Source organism: Vicugna pacos, chromosome 6 (assembly GCF_048564905.1).
Source record: "Vicugna pacos chromosome 6, VicPac4, whole genome shotgun sequence".
In the NCBI taxonomy this organism is placed as follows: Eukaryota; Metazoa; Chordata; class Mammalia; order Artiodactyla; family Camelidae; genus Vicugna; species Vicugna pacos.
This window is the reverse complement of record NC_132992.1, coordinates 89,253,687-89,271,876: the sequence shown is the minus strand read 5'-3', so window position 1 is coordinate 89,271,876 and position 18,190 is coordinate 89,253,687. Positions and strand designations below refer to the sequence as shown.

At 43.1% G+C, this 18,190-nt stretch overlaps 1 long non-coding RNA gene across 2 annotated transcripts; it reads right to left on the bottom strand.

The window, feature by feature from the left end:
* Nucleotides 1–13,567: 13,567 nt before the first annotated feature.
* Nucleotides 13,568–14,180, bottom strand: LOC140697193 (uncharacterized). 2 transcript variants are annotated; one of them, XR_012074040.1, is made up of 2 exons: nt 13,952–14,180; nt 13,568–13,809 (listed from the first exon to the last, which is right to left on the bottom strand). It is a non-coding gene; the product is annotated as an uncharacterized lncRNA (long non-coding RNA). The 2 variants fall into 2 exon arrangements; XR_012074041.1 differs by having other exon boundaries at nt 14,007–14,180.
* Nucleotides 14,181–18,190: the final 4,010 nt, after the last annotated feature.

Below are 18,190 nucleotides of genomic sequence, written 5' to 3'. Positions count from 1 at the left end.
GCTACAGATTGCAGAAGAGCTCTCCTGGGAAAGAAGGGACAGTGCTTTGGGAGCTAATGAGGTAAGGGGGCTCCAGAGGACAACATTTCATATACTAGTAGCAACCTTCCCACAGCCAGAGTGGCCCAGGTATAGAAGGAAAGAATTCCTAGGAGCAGAAAGCTCTGCGTCTCGGAAGTGGTCATGTGGTGGTCCAGGGAGCATGGCGGGGCGTCAGGTGTGGCAGGTGGTTGGGATGGAGGCTCCCCCAACGCCAGGGCTCCATGACTCTATCGCTTTCTCTCACTTGTATGGAAAATTGGTGCCAGGGTCTTACTTGAAGAGAAACTTAAAATTATAATTACAAATTTACTTTTCAGATAAAATCACACTAATCTTTTGAAATAGAGCCTGACTGGTTTTAAATAGAGCTCATCTTTATCAGATTTAAACTTCAACCAAATATAGCTAAGAGGAAGGGAAGAAGAGAAGTAGATTTTAGCCAAGAGTGAAAATGTGGAAATCTGCTCTTGGGTTGATTGATCTGTCCAAAAGCAAAGCTTCATTTAAAGTTTCTCAAAATCATGAGAACTATTAGCTCTGGCCAGAGCCAACCTGGTGCCACACACACACACACACACACACATACACACACACACACAAACACACACACACACACACACACAGTGATGGAATGGGGTGGGGTACTTTTTAGAAAGTATTGAAACCAGGCTCTTCCACCAGCAATATCTCCACTGGCTGTTATATGCTCCGCACATCTCAAGACGGAAGAACCCAAGCTTTTCATGCCTAATCTCCCTCTCTCAATACGGCATGTTTGAGTATTGGTTTTGGAAGCGGTCCTGGGTTTATACCCCAGTTCTTCCAAGTAGCAGCTAATTATGGCAGTAATTACTCAGTTTCTCTGAGCTTTAATTTTTATAAAGAATTTTTAAAAAGAAAAAAATGTATAGATGCCAATTGTGAAACCTGGAATCAATTCCTTAAACTCTCTTTGCCTCAGTGACCCTATTAGTAAAATGGGGATGGTACTGATGTATATTCTTCACATGGCTATTTGGAGGCTTAAATGATTGGTGTATATAATATATATATATTATGTGTATAATGCTCTAGCAGCATTCATACATGGCACCCTATTGAGTTGTATCACATACATTCACCTTTTCTAACTTCTTTCCCTCTTCCTCTCACATCCATAGCAGATCTGTTCTAGAACACTGTCTAAACAAGCAGGGTCCTTTTCAAGGCTCTCCCACTGCCTTCTGAGAAAAACTCAAACTGCTCAGCATGGCTTTTGGCTTGACCTCTTGTTCTGGCTGCTAGCCTTACTTGCTGTCGCTTTGTCCTCACACTGAAAACCCACGTCAACCCAACCTTCTCCCTCCCCCGAGCAATGCTGCTTTCTTATGCCTGTGTGCCCAGGTGCCTGCTGCTCCCCTGTCTAGAAGACTCCTCCTGGCTCCCCCTCCCACAGACACTCCACTGTCTGCTTCCTTCCAGGCACCGTCAGCCCCGGGGACTCCACTCCACCCTCTTAACCTCATGGCCATCCTGCAGGAGAGATGCCCCTGGTCCTTAGGTGGGGAAAACCAATTCAGAGAAAGTTCTTCTCGAGGTCATGCAGCAGGGAAGTGACTCAACTGACATTTAAATTCAAATCTTTCTGGCTTTAAGACTCGCCTGTCTCCATCACACCATCTCCCGAAAAGAGTTGGAGAGATTATATCCTAGCTTGATCCAGACCTGCGAACGTTGGCGTTTGTCTTGATAGGTCTTAAGGGAGCATTTTAAATGTCCCTCCAGCCGTTTTAAATGCCCCTCCTGCTCCTTCAGACGGCTTCTGAGCCCGGGCAATGCAGAGCACACACAGAGAGACGCAGCCACGGCTCCAGAAGGGTCTCTCCATCTCTGTCACTCCGTCTCTGCCTTGCTCCTTGGGGACGGTGCAGGCCCATGCACGAAGCAAGCCTGACTTGGGAAAGGAAGCAAAATGGAATAAGGGAGCATGTGCATTTTATCAGGACCAAACAAATTGTGGCTGTAAACATTCCGTCGCCAGTGAAATTGCAGGCTTCTTTGAAGATCAGGATCTGTTTTTTAATGTATCTATATTAAAAAAAAAAAAAAACTGGACCAAATTTCCACTCAGCCAATATGGGGAGGAGGCTGAGTGGGCCTGGGGTGGGGGGTAGATGTGAGGACTGAACCCGGGAAAATGAAATGAGAGGAGAAAGGAGGCCTTCTGTCCCAGGTTAGCACGTTGATTAGAAGCAAGTTTCCCTCTCTCGGGCAGCCCTCCCCTCAACGCCATCCACAGCCCCACAAGCCACTAACCACAGTTATTTCATGGGGTCCCTTTTTGCCTTACTTGTTTGATACGCTCAGACTCCACTGCTGTGGTTCAGACAGTTTGTTCGGGGTCCTGGGAGAGAGAAACAAAGACAGCCTCCACTGTCTGCAATCAGCTGTTGACATCTGGAAAGCACTCTATCTAGCTTTTAGCCCTGTCTGTGGTTCTCCCTGCCCCTAACCTAGCCTCCAGGGCCACGGAGGTGCAGCAGGAGTCCGCTGCCCTCAGCTCCATCCTCAGGCCCCACATCCTCAATTTGGTCCGCACATCCTCTGGACCATCTGGTCCCAGCCCAGGGCTTCCATTACTCTCTACAGACAGATGAGACCCAGAGCCCTGCCTCCAGCTTTGATCAATCTTTCTTGCTCCAGAACCACATTTTCAACTGTATAATAAGGTATTCCTATTCATTTGTGGGCAAAACCAACCAAACAAACAAACCCAAAACAAAACAAAACAAAACAAAACAAAACAAAACAAAACAAACAAAACAAAACAGAACACAGATAACCCCCTCCCAGCCAAGGCCGTCAACACCATCCGTGTACTCGGGGCTCACGACTCTCGCTCTCCGGCCAGGAGCTCTCCCTTGTTCTCTGCACTCACACATCCTTCTCGTCCGTCCTTCTGTTGTTCCAGCACTACACACGAATTCTGTGAAAGCACTTTGAGCTCTCAGTGTCTCGAAACTTGCACAGAGGAGAATTGCTGATTTATATATAAGCTGCCAAGGATACAGCCGGAGTGGGGACCAGTGACATCTTCCAGTCTCCTTCCCTCACTGCATCCTCCTAAGTCAGTACAAATTACAATGGCTTTCCAACTGCAGTCACCACTGTTTTCCGTCACTCTGCTGCTACCACCGTTACAACCCCATTTCTTACCAGGCATATTTATTCACCAATGAGTTTTTCTTCCCGACAGGCTCCTGAGAAGAATTTGACGTAGCTTTGAACCAGAGAACTATACACAATTAAAATATAAAAAATTAATTAATTAACTAAACTAATTAATTAATTAATTAATTAATGGACCCATCTCCCAAGGAAATGAATGATTCACGTGGTTAAACTTTGTGTAACTGTGTTGCTGTGAATCGTGCACTCTTCTGTGTGCGTGCTAAACGTCAATGACAAGTTCACTAGCAGGAAAATGGACAGAAATATCAGGAACCTACAGGATCTGGCTCCGAGTGCTACCTCTGTTGGGAACCCCTTCCCTTGGGCTCCGCCCACTGCACTTGATTTCTGGAAGGTATTTAAGGCCTGGCCTAAATCCTGCCTCCTGGATGGAGCTTTCAGATCTTTCCCCCCATCAGGATTTATCTGCTGCTTTTAACCCCCTCCCCATCCTAACTGACTGAATTTATCATCTTTCCGCCATACCTGGCTCTGGTTCTGGGTTTCTGTCTAAGTGAATGGAACCAGGATTCCCCCAAAGCTACAAACCAGAAACTGGGGAGAGGCCGTTGATTCCACACTCCTCATCTTTAATCAGTCCCAAGGTCCTGTGGCTTTTGTACCCTAATTACCTCTCAAATCCACTAGTTCTCCCCAGTTCTTCGGCTGACACCCTCGCTCAAGCAGCCATCATATCTGGATCAGTGCAATGTGCTCACAAGGAGTCTCCCCCTGCCCTGGTCTCCCTTCAGCCAGCCCTCTACACGGAGGCAGAGTGACGTCCTTAAAGCAGAGGTTCCCTGCCAGTCCCAACAGTTACCCGTCCACCCTGTTCCTTCTTAAAGCTCTCAGTGGCTCCCTTTACTTCTTCAGATAAACCAAAACCCCCAACAGGGCTGGGCCTCCTCGACGGTCTCAACTCGTGTGGTATCTTCTTGGCTTTTTTCACTGGACTGGTCACACCGACTGGCTTTCAGAGTTTCCATCAGAAGCCCTCACCTTCTGATTTTTCATCAGACGTTGCCACTGCCTTGAATGGGTCTCAATCTCAATTCACCCCTCGCAAGCAGAGGATGGTTGTTTTTCAAAGTTTCCAGACTTCCCATATTCTTCTCACCTTCCCAACCCCTCCTCCAATAGAGTGAGTTGAATCATGTCCAAGTCCAGACTAGCACTACCTGCACATGCTACCTTATTTGGAGGCAGAGGCTCTGTAGGTGTAATTAAGTTCAGGGTATCAGGATGAGGTCACCCTGGATTTAGGGTGAGCCCTAAGTCCAGTGACTAATGTCCTCCTAAGAGAAAGGGGAGAGGGATAGGAGACACAGAGACACACAGAGGACAAAGCTGTGTGAAGATAGAGACAGAAATTGGAGTGATGCCGCCACAAGCCAAGGACACCTGGAGCCACCAGAAGCTGGGAGGAGCCAAGATATCTCCTCTACAGCCTTTAGAGAGACTGGGCTGCCCTACAAGCTTTGAAATACTGGCTTCCAGAGATGTGAGAAAATAAACTTCTGTTGTTTTAAGTCGCTAAGTGTGTGGAATTTGTTATGGCAACAATGGAAAATTAAGACACCCAGTATGTGTGCTCAGGGTACCACGGTCTCATCCTTGATCCAGCCTCACAATAGATCACCGATTGTACAATGAGCAGTTGAACCCTTGACTGCTCCACCGGAATGTGAGTTCTTGGACGATCAGCACCATGTTGCTCATGTCTTTTGTATCCACCATGGCCAATTCAGAACCGCACCTGTATATGCCCATTAAATTATTGCCAAATAAACTTGAAGTGGCTTCACACAAATTTCTTTGATTGCATTTCAGAGCTCTCTATAATAATGTGATTTCATTTGTATTTCTGAACTTCACTAAGGGCCGAGATAAGGCTCATGCACGTCTAATTCTCCTGCAGCTTCCTGCACAAGGTCTGATTTATATTGGAGCTCCAAAACAATGTTTGAAGGGCAAGCAGATTGAGCCCAGAAACTCCGGAGGGCTATAGACTTCTCAAAGGTTACTAGGACAGGATTTTTGAGCAACATGATGTAAATAGCATCTCTTTTCAACCCCCAGCCATTGTTCTGCCAAACACTCTGTCACCCAAGTATTTGGAGGTGGGCGTGTGCCTTTAACAAGTTGTACAGTGTTTGTTGCTTCTTGATCACTTCTGTGGCTCATTTACATGCTTCTCTCCTCAGATGCGCCCCGGGTACTTTCAGGTGAGAGGGAACACAGTTAGGATTGTGGGAGATGCAAGCTGAGTTGGAAGGGACATCACCCATAAATTGAAACAAACACCTCACCCAGTAAAGCAGTCCCTTCTATAACAATATGCTTAGTTTAATGATGCTTCAACTTTTCAATATTATTTAAAATGGTGTTTTCTTATTTTTCTCATTACAGGACTTATATGTGTTTATTTAATAAAGTTAGAAAATAGAAAAAATGAAATAAAACAATATTTTCTGTTGTCACATTTCAAAGGAGACTATACTTTGTCACATCTATTTCCCGGGTTTTCGTCTTTATTTCGGTTTTAGTTTGTCATTGTTACAATCATATTGCATATGCAATTTTCATCATATTCTATTTTTATTTAAATTACATTGTAGGTAGTCTCCATCCTATTACATATGCTTTATTAGTATAGACTTTATATGCTGCTTAATATTTCACTGGGGGGCTGTCCCATAATTTATCTATCCACTTCCATATTGTGTCCTATAGATTGTCTTAGAATCTCTTGTTTGTTTGTTTATAGACAGTGCAGTGGTGCATTTGTAAGTCAGGCACTTTTACTAAATGTCAGACACTGTGTTAGCTCTTTTCAAAGATGCCATCTCCCTCTCCTTGCAAGCAGAAGTATTTCCATTAGAGCACTCAGCCTTTGTCATGCAGAGAGAAGATTTGTTTGTTTATTTAACTCACAACAAAGCTAATCTTTTCAGTCCCATGCAATGTCTCCCTTCTGTGATTCCCAACATCAGTTGGAACCCCTTTTATTTGAGAAAAATAGCAAAATTGCTACCACTACTACTAATTATTAGCCATTATTATTGAAATGCTTTCCAAGGGGTAGGCATAAGCTCATGTGATCATCATAGATGCCAATAAAGTAGGTAGTCTTCTTAGTATGAACATTCGGAGTGTTGGGTTTTGTTTTATCTACACAATTGCCTATAAGCTTGGAGATGGGCGGTACTGAATTTGGTTTAACTGTTGGTTCAGCAACTCCTGGCATAGGAATGAGCATGAGGAGGACATGTGAAAAAACTGTCAAAACAGCAATGAAGTGACAGTAGGAAAAAGGAACTGACAAGCAAGCTGGGCTGTGTGATCTCGTGTAAGTCACTTCCCCACTCTGACCCTTAGCTATCTCTTCTCTTGTAAAGCGAATATTTAAGGAGGTGGGTGTTGGACTAGATGTTTTCCAAGGGATACATGTTAGTTACCTTATGCCACCTTTATTTAAGAATTAACCTCAATTTCCTAAGCACCTACTGTGTGATAGTCCCTGGGCTAGGGACTGGGTTTTCTGACACTGATGAAACTTTTTCTGAGAATCCAGATTTTTCATGGTGGAAATGGCAGCTTTGAAGTTCCAAGATTAAACAGGAAAGAATGCTTCAGGGAGACTATCTTAGGAAGGTAGCAGACCTAACCTGCTGGGCCAGTTTCCAAGGTCAAGGACTCATAGGAGCCTCCCTGGACTAGGTCACATGCCCACCAAACACTAGGCAACCCTGTTATATATCCCCATGGTATCTGGTACTTCTCCATAACATCATGTGTCTCATATCTGTATTCTTTGCTGAACTCCAACCTCTGGGAAGGCACGGGTTACGGTCACCCTACAGTCACAGTGTGTATCATTCAAGTACATTTGCAGGTGGAACGAGAGTGGAAAAGCAAGAAATTCTGGCCATTCCCCAGGGAAACAAAAAATTTAATAACGAAATAGAGAAAAAGACAAGTGTCAAAAAGGAGAAACGAAATGTTTCAGGAGTCCAAAGAGGGAGAGGGCACTCTCTCCCCATACTTGAATATTTTCCTTAAAGTTGGAATGAAAGGATATGAATTTTTGGAGAGAATGAAGGGTGTCGGTATCTTGAGAATTTTGAAATTACATATGCAATTGCTCTACACATCTCATGGATGATCTGTTTCCTCTAACGCTGCCACTTGTTGGAGGTAACTGAATATATTCAAATGTGTTTAGACACTTTGAATCTTGATGTTATCATTCAGATTCTCTACGCTGTCTGAAATTTAGCTTTCCTATTTTTATGTGTTTAGTCGAGACTTCCAACATAGGCAATGATATAGAATGGAACAGGTTAGACAGTCCTCTTCCTCAGCTGTATTGCTCTTTTAATCATGATTCTTTGGGTAAGGAAATTTAATCAGCCCAAAGTCCATCTATCTTTATTTGTATATTTCACAACTCCAGTGACATAGAGAAGATTCTAAAATATTACAAAGGGAAAAAATTACAAAATATATTACCTACCAAAAAATGGGATTTAAATAATACCACTTTTTTTATAATCACAAATAGGTGCTGGAGAACAGTGAAATGACATCTTCTAAGGTTTTTAGAGAAATGGTTTTATGCCCAGAATTTTACACTTGGTCAAACTATCAATCAAGTGTGAAGGTACAATATTTTTTTGTTTGCTTGTTTTTGCTTTCAAGAACTCAAAAATTCACTTCCTGAATTCCCCATCTGAGAGAGTTTCTTTTCGTTTGGTTGTTTTTTTTGTTCATTCACTTTGGGGCGCAGGTAATTAGGCTTATTTATTTATTTTAATGGCAGTACTGGGGTTGAACCCAGGACCTCACGCACACTAAGTACACACTCTACCACTGAGCTATACTCTCACCTCGACAGAGTTTCTTGAAGGTACCTCCAGCCAAACAAGCAGGACATAAACAAAGAGGACAATGTGGGGAAAATAAAAGGATGCATGCAAGGGTTCATTGAAAGCAAAGGGAACCTAGGATGAGAGCTTTCTGCAGCACATCTGGCTACGTGCTTGAGGGACTCAGAAGGCCTCCAGAATGATCCATTTAAAATGTCTTCTCATAATGGAAGAGTAATGTGTTGAGTTTTCACTTACAAATTCAACCAAAGAGACAACATGAACAAGAAGAGTGAAATGACTGAGCAGAGGATCAGTATGTCCGGGACAAGAGAAGAGTGATGGTACAACTGATGGGAAATGGGAGGAGAGATGGGAGGGTGGGGGGAGGGGTGCAGGGAAGAAGATATTCTTCTTATACCACCAAGTTTATGGAGCAAGAAATAGAGGACTAATAGATCATTGACATGCACAAGTAACCAACATATGAGCCAAAACAACAATTTAAAATTAGCAGTGAAATTAACTGAGTTAATAAAAAATTTGGTAGAAAGTAATGTAGGTGAAAAAATGATGCTTTATCATAGTAGAAAATCAGCAAATAATGTGTGATCTTGGAAAAAATGATAAATAAGTGTATAAGACCATAGCATTTCAAAGATTTAACAGCAGAAGAGAAGAAAAGTGATTTCCTTAGGGGACTGAGCTGAGAGTGTAGATGACGCCTGAGAATTGTTGCTTTTTATCATAAATTCTTGTACTCTTTGACTTTCTAAGCAGATGTAAAGAATAATTTGATTTAAAAAGTTTAAAGGAAAAAACTATGATAAATATCTGAGCTTATTAGAGAGCTGTCTATGTAGCTTCCTTGTTAATTTAAACACTGATCCATTTTATTTTTGTTGGGATTATCTGTGATTAAGAAGTCAGATTTCTATTTTTTTTTAAGAACCACAGCTGCCTCCCTCACTCCCTTCTGCTTAAGGACTGAGAATGGAATTATATACATCCTTTTCCAGAATTGTTTGAAATGGTTGAATTAAAGATACAGAAGAAATTGCACCCACATCCCTAGAAAGTCCCTCTCATTGCTGCAGATAGCACCCTCTTTTTTTTCACTAAAATCAGCACCTCAGAGGCCATCTTTCTTGAAGTTGCTTTTTGAGTTACTCTGAGCTTCAAAAGGGTTAGCTGTTGCATGTACAACAACCATAATTGTATTTATAATGATGAATAATTGCTCTCATTTATTGAATGACTCTATGGGTCAGGCATTTCTCTAAGGAGTTTTAAATATCATATCATTTTAGCCTGATGATAGCCTGTAGGGTAAACCAGAAAGAGAAAGAAAAATATCATATGATATCATTGGTGTATGGAATCTTAAAAAAAAAAAAAGGACACAAATGAACTTATCTACAAAACAGAAACACACTCATAGACATAGAGAACAAATTTATGGTTACCAGGTGGTAAAAGGAATGAGAAGGGATAAATTTGGAACTCAAAATTTGCCCCTTTTGGAGAATGATGGAAATGTTAGCTGTCTTGGTGGTGGTGGTGGTTTCATCGATGTATACATCTATCAAAATTAATCAAATTGTACATCTGAATTATGCGTAGTTTACTGTACAGGAATCCTACCACAATATAGGTTTATAAAAAAGTAATCTATGGGGAGGCTGGCATGGTGGTTGAGCATAGACTCCAGGACTCACTGGATTTTGATGCAAGCTCAGTCATTTACTAGACAACTTACTGTATCTATAGACAACTTACTTTTAGCCCTTCTGTGACTCAGCTTCCTTATCTATACAATGGGAATAATAACAGTACTTACTTCCTAGAGTTTTGGTGAGGATTCAGTGAGTCAATGCGTGTAAGCACTGAGACAGCATCTGCCTGCCACACAATAGGGAATGAAACACAATAATATGGATATTATCCCAACTTTACAAATAGGAACTGAGTCACAGAGAGAGTAAAGGATGCAGCCAAGATTCCATCCTGGAGGTCTGACTCATTCGTCATCTCTTTTCCACTGAGTACCAACTTGGGGATAGTGGGTAAAGATCCCATCTTACGTTTGCTTTGTTCACCTACTTAGATCAAAGACAATACACGACATTGAAATGAGGTAAACTTGAGTTCTAAACCCAGCTGTGCCCACTCCCTGTAGCTCTGTGGCCTTGGTCAAGTTTTTAACGCCTCTAATTTTGTTTCCTCATTAGTGGGGATATAAAAACCTCCTTTGCTGGGTGGTTGAGAAGGTTAATTAAGTGAATGTGTGCAAAGTACTCAAGTCTCATTAAAAGGTAGCTATCATGGAAGATTTATCATCCTCCCTTCTTGATAGCCATGTCCAGGAATGTCTCTGTCCTCCAGAACCTTATTACCAGGAAAGAAGGCAGAAGATTAGTAAATGTTCACCTTCAGTTTCCCTGGCTCTTTCTTAAGCACCTACTCTGCCCCCAGCACTGTGCTTGGCAATTTCCCATATATGTATCATATAATTTAAATTATTATGGCCACTATTTCTTTTTCACAAATGAGGAAATGAAAGTTTTGAGACTTGATGAAGCTTAAATAAGAAAGGGTCTAGAATATGACTCAGAGCCTTCTGAATATAAAGAAATATTTAGAAATAGACTAATGATTAATTTTCAACTGTAAAACAAATTTTCCTAAATCAATTTCTAGTGAGAAGGTGAACTCACACTTTAAGAGAGTGATCTGGGACAAATATCATAGGATACCAGTTATATGTGGAATCTAAAAAAAATGACACATATAAACTTATTTACAGAACAGAAACAGACTCACAGACATAGAGAAAAAGCTTATGGTTACCAAAGGGAGAGGAGGAGGGGAGGGATAAATTAGGAATTTGGCACTGGCAGATAGACACTACCATATATAAAGTAGACAAACAACAAAGTCATGCTGTGTAGCACAGGGAACTATATTCAATATCTTGCAATAACCTATAATGGAAAATAATCTGGAAAAGTATATATATGCATATAATTGAATCACTGGGCTGCACACTAAAAACTAACACAACATTGTAAATTGACTGTACTTCAATAAAAAGAAATAAAGAGTGATCTGTGATCTCAGCTTTTGCCAATAGTATCTACCAATCCCTTGGGCTGGAAATAGCCGGTTTAGAGATCTGTAGTTGAAAAACTGCTCTCTCAGCTCAGTCTGATCCCACTGAGTCCTCCTAATGGGCAGAGATGGAGTTTACATGGTTGACGTTTGCAGACGGGAAAAGCAAGGCTCGTGGAGATGGAGATGCGTTCAGGACATGCAGGCCAGTGGGAAAGCGACCCTGGGCCTCCTTCGCTAGCTCTCTTCCTGTGCTCCTGTCTGCTTCTTCTAGAAGCCGATTTCTGAGTCCTAAAGATGACTCCTGCAGATGCCAGTGGGACCTCAGGTGGGAACACACATGTTCCAGCATGTGTCACAACCCCTCGTGAGTGTGATGAGAGGAATGATCACAAGCAGCCTTGGGAATCTAATCATTCTTCAGGAAGGAAAAATTGATTGTGTTGATTGTGTCTGAAAGTTCCCAATTTTGTGACAAACAGTAATAAGGAGCTGGCCCCACGTTGTAGACTCTCACCCTTACGGGCAGGTGTCCCGTCAGCCAGGGACAATGGGGAGGTGAGGGAGAGAAACTTGCACGCCCAAAGAGTCACATTTTGGGCCCCCATGGATACAGGTTGTTGACAGAGAAAGAAAGAGAAGCAACAGCTTTTACTTTTTGTGGGTGGAAAGCAAATCCAATGTTCTAGCATTTGCAATTTCAATATTGATAGAGCCTCCTGCCTCTGCAGAACTCAGAGTCACGGAAAACCTGTAATCTTCCTTGGCCCTTGTTTGTATGAGGCGGGGATAAATTAGAAAGTTTCCCTTTTTTTTTCCCCTTACATCAAACCGTACAACTTATTTCTGTAATCAACATCAGTGAGATTCACCTTTCGGGAAATAAGAATTTTCTCTTTGGCTACAAATCTATGTTAGGTAAACATCATTGACCACCCACATGTAGAGATGCTTTGTAAGGAAAATTACTTCCCCTCTCCCTCCCTCCACATTTATGTTTTGGTAGCAAAGTTTGAGGAGGGAATTCCACTAAGAAAGTCTATTGTTCTCCAGAGTTGCTCCGCTTAGGACAATGGAGTCAAGGTTTGTATTGCTGAAGATTCATTACAATTTCCATAAATACAATTACAGTCTGGGGGAAAATATTCTGCAATCACAGTTTGGTCACAAGCAGAACTGTAGCTCTGGGCATAGGGAATGGAGATGACATCATTTCCTTAGAAGACTCACTATTTTTGAAAATTAGTTATTTTTTTCCAAGTTTTCTTTTTTTTTCCCCAAGTTTTCTTATTGAAGGATATTCATTCATTGGTTTAATAACTGTTTACCAAGTGCCTGTTGTATGACAGTCATCCTGCTAGGCACTAAAGATGTGATGGAAAAGGGGACATGGATTCTGCCTGTGTAGGTTTTCTGTCCACAGGAGAGATGGGATTTGGAACCATTAAATACCACATACAAGTTACAGGATTTGGGACACATAGTATCAGACAGACATGATTTAATCTTTACAGTAATCTCATGGGGAATGCAACATTATCCCCATTTTATAAATGAGAAAACAAATGCTCAGAGAGGTCGAGCAGCTGCCCGAGACCACAAGCTAGACAGTGGTGGATTCTGAACCTGATTCTGTCTAGCTTCTTTCTTCTCTTAGGAAGAAAAGAAAAAGGGTTGCTGCGGTCTTTGTAGCTGTCTCTAAGATTGTCTTCATATAATACAAGTTTGCACATTGGTGATACCAGGGCTGAATTTGTTTGCATGTTTGCTGATTTAATGGGACAGTTTTACAACAATATCCTTTCATTCTTTTCTTTTCTTTTCTTTTTTTTATTAAAGTGCAATTGATTTACATTGTTAGTTTCAGGTATACAGCAAAGTGATTCAGTTATGCATACACATACGTATATATTTTTCAGATTCTTTTCCATTACATGTTATTATAAGAAATTGAATATAGCTCCCTGTGCTATTCAGTAGGTCCTTGTTGTTTTTCTGTTTTATGTATGATAATATGTATCTGTTAAGCTCATACTCCTAGTTTATCCTTTTATTCTTAATGACATTAACACGTGTCTATTCGAATTCACTACTACGTATTTGGAAACAACACAAATGTTCAATCCTGGAAAATAAACTGTCAGCAATTTGAAGGAATAATAAACAGGTATTGTTTACAAAAAGCCAAATAAGTTTCAAACAGTTATCAAATAATGAAAATGGAACTGAAGTTACAAAACTGTGTGTGTATGGGTGTGGGTATTCAAAACATTTTTTGAAATAAACACACAAGTGAAAAGAAATGAGAACAACAGCTAGAGTATTAGCACGGGCAGTAGGCTTTTGAAATGCATTTTATTTTTCCCAGTGTTCTACAGTGGATCTTTTATTGAAGTAATAAATTAAAGTACAGATCATTTTATCAAAGCCATATGTATCTGCCAAGTGTAATCAATAAATCATAGCATTTTCAGGCTGAAAACCCGGTCGGAAAGAGTCATCAACAGTTTTCCTTTCTCTTGGTTTTCCCCGCAGCCTCAGGTGGACCATGACTGATACCTGATGTCACGCAAATGTACTGGATTTGGCAGTGGAAGAAACGTACAGAATGAGACTTGCATTGGAATACGACTGAGAGAGGTTACTTAAATGTATCAGCATTATCTATCTATTACATATCTATCTCCCTCTTCCTTAATTTCAAAGAGCACACAGTTTACCTTTCGTGAGCACTTACAGTACCCCGCACTCAACCTGAGTCCCTGCCCTGTGAACCTGAGTCATTGCGCCTCACGGCAGCCCTGCAAGGGGAATAGCAGGGTCGTCCCCATCGTGTGTGACGTAAGCAAGGCCACACAGTCGGCCAGTGGGAGAGCCGGGCTTTGCATCCGGGCGTCTCCATCCACTTCTCCCCCGGCGGCCGTCCTTCGTTCTGACAGCGTGTCTGCCTCTCAGCGCTGCCGGGGCACAGGGTGCACAGTCCACGCTGTCAGCCATGGCTGCTGCTACTATTACATGTGAATCTTTATTGTGACATCAGCTCCTAAGGGTTCTCGTACCCAGTTACTTTTTCTGTTGTTTACACCTCTTTGAAAAATATAAGGAATCATTCCTTATGAAGAGTTGGGGTTGATCAAAATGTGCTTAAATGCAGGAGATGGAAAAGCATATTTGTACAGGGTATTTCAAGGAGAATATTCCAGAAAATCTACAAATCAGCAAATAATACCACACTGGGAAACAGAAAATATTACATGTCTGTGCACGGCTTGCCCTTTCTCAAGGGATGTCTCCTCATGGAATCCAGTGGGGACGCTGATGTCAACTTCTACAAAAGGACCCACTTAACAGCCTTTGTCAAGGTAAAGTCCAAAGTCTTCAGACTGGCCTTGGAGGTTCCTCCTGCTCTGTCTCCTCCTTCCCTTCCAGTCTCTCCCCCTGTCCTAATCCGTACCTAGTCCACTATCTCTCCTATACAGCTAAACCAAACCACATTTACTTTGCTGTTTTTCACCTCTCAGCCTGAGCAGATTCTCCCAGCTGACACTGGTCCTCATCTTCCAAGATATAGTGAGAGTATCACCTTCTCCAGAAAGAGCTCCCAGTCATTGACCTCTCTAGAATTTGTTCCCCTTCTCGGAGATCATTCTTCAGAGTTCCTTTCCCCAAATACTGGCCCAGTACCCCAAACAGAGCATCGCCTCCCTGACACTGGGATGCTTTGGGAGCAACGTCTGAGTTTGGGGCATGCTCGGTGCCCAGAAGAGGGTGTGGCACACGGGTGATGTTCGATCAGGGTTTGTTGGATTGCTGTTTGGGGGGTCAGATCTGTGAAACAATGATAACCCAACTCAGTTAAATGAAGCAAAATGGGAAATTTATCATTAAAGATAGCGGGGAGTATCATGGGACTAAAGAAAAGAATTCTAGCAGATTTCGAGAATGACACTGGATGCTTCATCCTCTTTCTTCTCGGTTCTAGTCCACGTTTATTCTTTGTTCTTTCACTTCCCCCTCCTCCTTCTCCTCTTCCTCCTCCTCCTCCTCCTCCTTTCTTCTCCTCTCTTTCTCTCCCACTGGCTCCCTCCTCTTCCTTTAGTTTCTCGTATCTACTTGAAAAGTATACACGACAATTGCCACTTCAGCCAAAATCTTCACATGTCCTGATGCTGTTCCAGGCTTCCTTAACGAGACTGTGCCCTATTTCTTCGTTTCTATCCCCAAATTCCCTGGATAAGCCTTTGATTGGTTTATTTAGGATCAGATGACCAAAGTCCAACCAATAAAATAGACAAGGACAAGGTAAATATTCTACCACTAAGGTGAGTCCTATAACAATGAAGTTTTCAAGAGCCAAGCTGGGCAGTTACGAGAAAGATGTGATGGGGAAAGCGCCGCAGAGCTGTCCTGCGCACACGGGCACGCACACACATCGCCCCAGGCAGGGCAGGTCTGCCCAGAGAGCTGTTGAAGTCGTAATTGTACATACACACACATACTTATCAATGCCAATTTCATTACTAAGGGCTACACATTCATAATGGCGGTTTTTGTCCGGGAAAACATATTCTGTGCCCTCTACCCTCTGAGAAGGAAAATAAATTTTCACTGTGGTCCAAATGCCAGCTGGGGTCAAAACACTCTGTTATCTTCAACATATGTTTAATGGTATTTGCTTTAATGAAGAGCCGAAGCCTACCTCCTTCTCCACAGCATTTGATCTTGCACTTGGGGTAGGGGAGGCCACGCAGAGGGTTCTTGCCCTTGGTTTCGGTTCAGCGTCATGGTGGTTGGACCGAGGAAGGGTGATAAAGGAGAGGACCCAGCCTTCCATTAATAGTTTGGCTGGGTTTCCACCGCTGCCCTCTCCCAGCTTGCGGTCCTGCAGGATGCTTCAATCAAGAGCAAAAGGGAAGTGGTTAGTTTTACAAAGAGTGTCTGTGTTCTAACAGCCATTTGCAATTTGCTCGTGGAGTGGCAGTGGGAAGAAAGATGGCGCAGGGCCCCGGGGCATTGTGGTTTCCACTGCCAGCTCCGAAGCCAAACAGGAAAAATGTGCCTTCATCCATTTACCAACTGGATGAGTTTCTTCTCTGTGCCTCAGTTTACCATAAAATAAGCACAAGAGTACTATCCAGCCCGCCTGCTCATCCAGGAGCTTAACTGACCATGAAAGGGCTAATAATCTGCCTGGAATGCAAGATGCTTGTCTCAGATTGGTGGAGCCATAAACTCACTCCCCCGGCTGTCCCTGGACAGTCCTCCCCAAATACCCCAGTGGTAATGACCTCACCCCCCTGCTGCAGGACTCCTGGAAACCTAGCCTCCCTGCTCAGCCTTCTGTCTGCTCGGATGTTCTGGGTCTCTGCTCCTCTGGTACCCAGTCCTCATGCCTGACCCGCCCTGCCTTCTCCTCTGGCTCTCTTGTACCACCAGGGGCATTTCCCATCCACCTTATCCTACCACACATGCACACACACACAACCCCCCCCGCATACACAGACCACATCACATACCACACCACACACACACACCACACACACATTACACATACACAGACACAGACCACACTGCACCACACACACACACACTACACGCACACACATACCACAGGCACATGACACACACACTACATACACACACACATATACCACACACCACACACATCACAAAGACACCACACACAGACACACTCAGGTCCTCTCCTCACATGCCCCGGATGGATGCAGATTTCACTGAAAAGTAGGAGGAACAGAGTGGATTCACCGCCCAAACCTCGTAGTGCGCCATCGGTGCCCCTTCTCCCTAGCAGTCACGCACTCCCTAACGTTTGGTTGGAGACTGTGCGATGGGCGAGGGGAAACTGGTGGGTTTCCAGAAGCTGGACCGGGGCTGAGACGAAGCTGGATCAGCGATCTGCTCAAACTCCGAAACAAAAGCTGAGATCAGCTGCTGTCTCTCTGGAGCGAATTTTGAGAAAGATCACTTCCTCTTCGGAGGTGGAAACCTGACCCGTTTCTGCAAATGCCTGTAACCCTGTCTTTACCGCATCATAAGCGCGTGCCCGCGCCGTGAATGCCACACATGCAGTCCTCGGAGCTGGTTGTTTTCAAGTCAATACTTGCTTTCCTGCAAGTTTTTTTTTTTTTTTTTCCTGAACCCGTCTTTTTCATCTGTTAAGTGAGAACACCAATGGAGAACTCAGGGAGCTCTTATGAGGGTCACAGTGAAGAAAATAATACTGTGAAAGCATTTGGGAAGCTGCAATGCGCCACGCAACGTTTAGTTACCAGTTAATGCACTGGTGAAAGTAAGATGAAACGGGGGAGAATTAACCTATTAAATGCGGAACGTAAGGCGACGCCCCTAAATGCCGTCTGCTCATCGCCGGCGTCTGCGCCACCTACTGGCTGCCTCAGATGAGCCCACCCCCACCCCCCGGCCCTGCCCAGACCCAGCACTTGGCCCCCCTTGAGGGCAGACACACGAGCAGCAGATTCGCATGTTTTCTTCTTCAGGTGATGCACGCTAAGCTTTGAGAACCACTGTCCCAAAGGTTTGGAAAATTACTCGGAGAGAATGGCCTTCTCAGGAGCCAAAGCAAACATGATCAACCAAATGTGCACAAAGCTCGTCCGCTAAGAGCAGACCAGTTCTTCCGCTCCGGGGCCTGGGAGAAACCCTTCCGGCTGGAGCAACCTCAGAAAGCCAAGGTGAAAGGTCGTCTTTTGTCTGCGGGTGATCCCTTCACCTTCTTCACTTTCGCTTTGTAGCACAAGACTTTTTTTTTTTTAATTTTACTAATGTACATTTTTAAAAATTTATATTATTTTGTCACTTGCATTTTTGGTTTCATAGCTAAGGAACTATCACGTATAGTAATGAAGATTTATGCCTGTGTTTTCTTTGAAGCGTTTTATAGTTTGAGCCCTGACACTTAGGTTCGTTGTTCACTCGTG